Source organism: Sardina pilchardus, chromosome 19 (genome assembly GCF_963854185.1).
Source record: "Sardina pilchardus chromosome 19, fSarPil1.1, whole genome shotgun sequence".
Classification (NCBI taxonomy): domain Eukaryota; kingdom Metazoa; phylum Chordata; class Actinopteri; order Clupeiformes; family Clupeidae; genus Sardina; species Sardina pilchardus.
In genome coordinates this window covers 17,337,070-17,340,287 of record NC_085012.1, presented here as the reverse complement: position 1 = coordinate 17,340,287, position 3,218 = coordinate 17,337,070, and positions in this window count along the sequence as shown.

The following is a 3,218-nucleotide window of genomic DNA, read 5'->3' as shown; positions in this document are numbered from 1 at the left end:
ATTATCTCAATAACCCAATTGATACGAATGATATTGTGCAGTATTAACCTCAGGGCGGCAGACATTTTGCAAAATATATCTATATAACATGATTTGTATGTCAGGAATTAAATATTGCCCTGTCCTCTTTCTGTCTTTCTTTCTTTCTTTCTTTCTCCACCTAAGTGTTAAGCTGACTATCTACAGTATACCTCCCACATTCCAAGTAGTGTCGGAGCAACAGGTGGGGGTTATTGGCCATCCAACACATAAGCGTTTCATTCACGCCGTTCTGCAACAATTAACTTCCACTAATCAATGGGACTGGCTACTCTAGTTGTGGTGGTCACATTCAAAAACATTCAGTCTTCTAAAACGGAATGCTTGAATGCCCGGAGTAGCCCGGCTGCAAGAGTTTGGGTCTGAGTTTTGAGTGCACTTGCTAAGTGACCCATTTCAATCTTCCCGCGGCTGCCTCCCGCCACTCGGAGCACAGCCACCTGACCGGTCTGGACCAGACTCACTCACCCCACGGCCGCCTCCCGCCACTCGGAGCACAGCCACCTGACCGGTCTGGACCAGACTCACTCACCCCACGGCCGCCTGCCAACCAGGAGCGCCGCCATTTAGCCCGGCAGCTGGCCTGGCCCGAGCCCATTACACACACTCCCATTATTGTCCCCGACACACTCCCTCTGGCTGTGTGTGTGTGTGTGTGAGTGTATGTGAGTTTGTGCATGTGTGTGTGTGTGTGTGTGTGTGTGTGTGTGAGTGCCGGGAGAAAGCAAGCAGAGTGTGTCCACTGAGCAAGCTCTGTCAGGAACAATCCGCCTCCCCTCCACCTCCCTACTCCCCCCCCAACACACACACACACACACGTCCCTCCCTCAGGGAAGGCCTGCTGGATGCACTCACTGTGAGTGAAGGTCTCCACTCCAGAGTGAAAACAGAACAGAGAGAAGCGAGTGACAGTGAGGAACAAGTGAGCGAAGGGAGAGAGCGAGGGATGAGGTACAGACAAGCTGAGGAGGAAGAAAGATGACAGAGAACCAATATCTGCTGCGCCATATCATCCATCTGAGATGCGTGTGTGTGTGTGTGTCTGTGTGTCTGTGTGTGTGTGTGAGGAGGAAGCGTCTCACTGCTGTTATTGTTTATGTTTACAGAGATGACCGCGCGGTGGAATGGATGTCAGTCTGCTGTGCGGAGAGAGAGAGAGAGCGAGAGGGACATGGAGAGAAAGAGAGAGGGAGACGGAGAGACAGAGAGAGAGATGGGGAGAGAGAGAGAGGGAGATGGAGAGGGAGACAGCACGCGCTCAATGGCTGGCCTGAAACCACACCGCTGGAGCGGCTTTCACTGTCATCTCCATTAGCCAATCACTCCATCATCAGCATCGCTCGTTCCCGCTTACAAATCGGCTGCTGGCCTTCTCTGTGTGTGTGTGTGTGTGTGTGTGTGTGTGTGTGTGTGTGTGTGTGTGTGTGTGTGTGTGTGTGTGTGTGTGTGTGTGTGTGTGCTTTTGAGGGTGGGGGATCAATACTATTTTCATTCTTCCACCCAGAGATTTATAAGCCTTCACAATTGTACCACATACACACACAAACACAGTATCTTTTTTTATTATTATTTTTAGTTGCACTCATTCATATGCTAGCCAGCCAACTTTTCTGAGTATTTCTCTGTGGTTGTATATTTGGCAGTAGTTCACTATGAACTCAGGAACATTACTACACATGCATGCACGCACACACACACACACACACACACACACACACACACACAGAGAGAGAGAGGGAGAGACACACACACACACACACACACACACACACACACACACACACACACACACACACACACACACACACACACACACAGCACCGCATGACCACAGTCACAACAGACTAAATGTATGGCATCCATACATTAGCCCCTGTGCAGCAAGAGTTTTGAATCTTAGTTATTGATTCAGTGTCATTATTCTTTTCGTACACCATGTGTCAGTAGAATCTTGAGTGGTAGGAAATGCATATACCGGTACTTTATATTTTCAGAAAAAGTCATCTCTGGCAGAGTCAATAATTCAGACGAACGTGCCAAGTACATCTGTTAACCGAAGACTTTCTTGAAGGAATAAATGATTATTAAATTCAGAAAATGATTTGTAAACCATTAAATTACTACATTATGAGAACTCAGACATGTCTGAATAAAGACTCCTGTACATGCATGCTAAGTGCATCAAGTGATTAAAAAAAAAAAAACATGAACTTGCTTGCAGCTAGCAAGCTGTCTAGTTGGCAGCCCAGCTAGTGAACTATTGAGTTGTCAGACACAGCTGACTTTTACTGTCTGCATCAAGGCATGAGGAAAACACACTGAAAAAAATGTTAACACATAATGATTTTATTTCAGATCTGAATAAATTACCATTTTGTAGGATCGCTGCAATGTTATTCCAGTGGAGATGCCCTTTCCTCCATATTCATTCCCCGTGGATCAGAGACCAGTGGACAATTCATAGCCCTCCCCATACACCTCCTCAATATGTTTTTATTTTTATTTACCAGCACACCACTTTCTCAAAAGTCACCCCTCTCTCTCTCTCTCTCTCTCTCTCTCTCTCTCTCTCTCTCTCTCTCTCTCTCTCTCTCTCTCTCTCTCTCTCCATCTCTTTCAAGCACATTCGCTTTCTGTTTCAGAGGTGGCTTTTCAAAGGCTGTTGTGGGGGCTGTCGGCCTCTCTCAAGGGTATTCTCTGTGTCCAACGGCCCGCCAGTGAAATTAGAATAAATTGCTCCGGAAATGTCGGTGCTTAGCACTGATTTTGGTGTTGAAATAAATAGAAAGCGAGTAGGGCCTCCAGCGTTCTGAGGCAAAAGGGACAGGGTCAGGTAGAGCAAATTAATATTTGCTTTGAGTCTTCATGTCTTTCTCTATTTTCCCCCAAATATTTCAAGATTTTCTTCCCTCAGGGGTTAAAAGGCAAACCTAATGACTACGTGGGGAAATAATAAATGAATTGTGACACTTTGAACCAAGGTCAAATTGAGCTGAAACTATTCTACTGTGCTCGGGAGACGTGAGTAAGAGACTCCTTGTTTTCATTGTGTGTCATTACTGGCGATTTGTCCTGATGAGATCTGGCAGCGGCACTATGTTATGGCATGATGCAATGCCCAGGAGTGGAGGAGAGGATACATCCTCAAAAGGAAACAAGGAGACGAGTGTCCCTCCTTT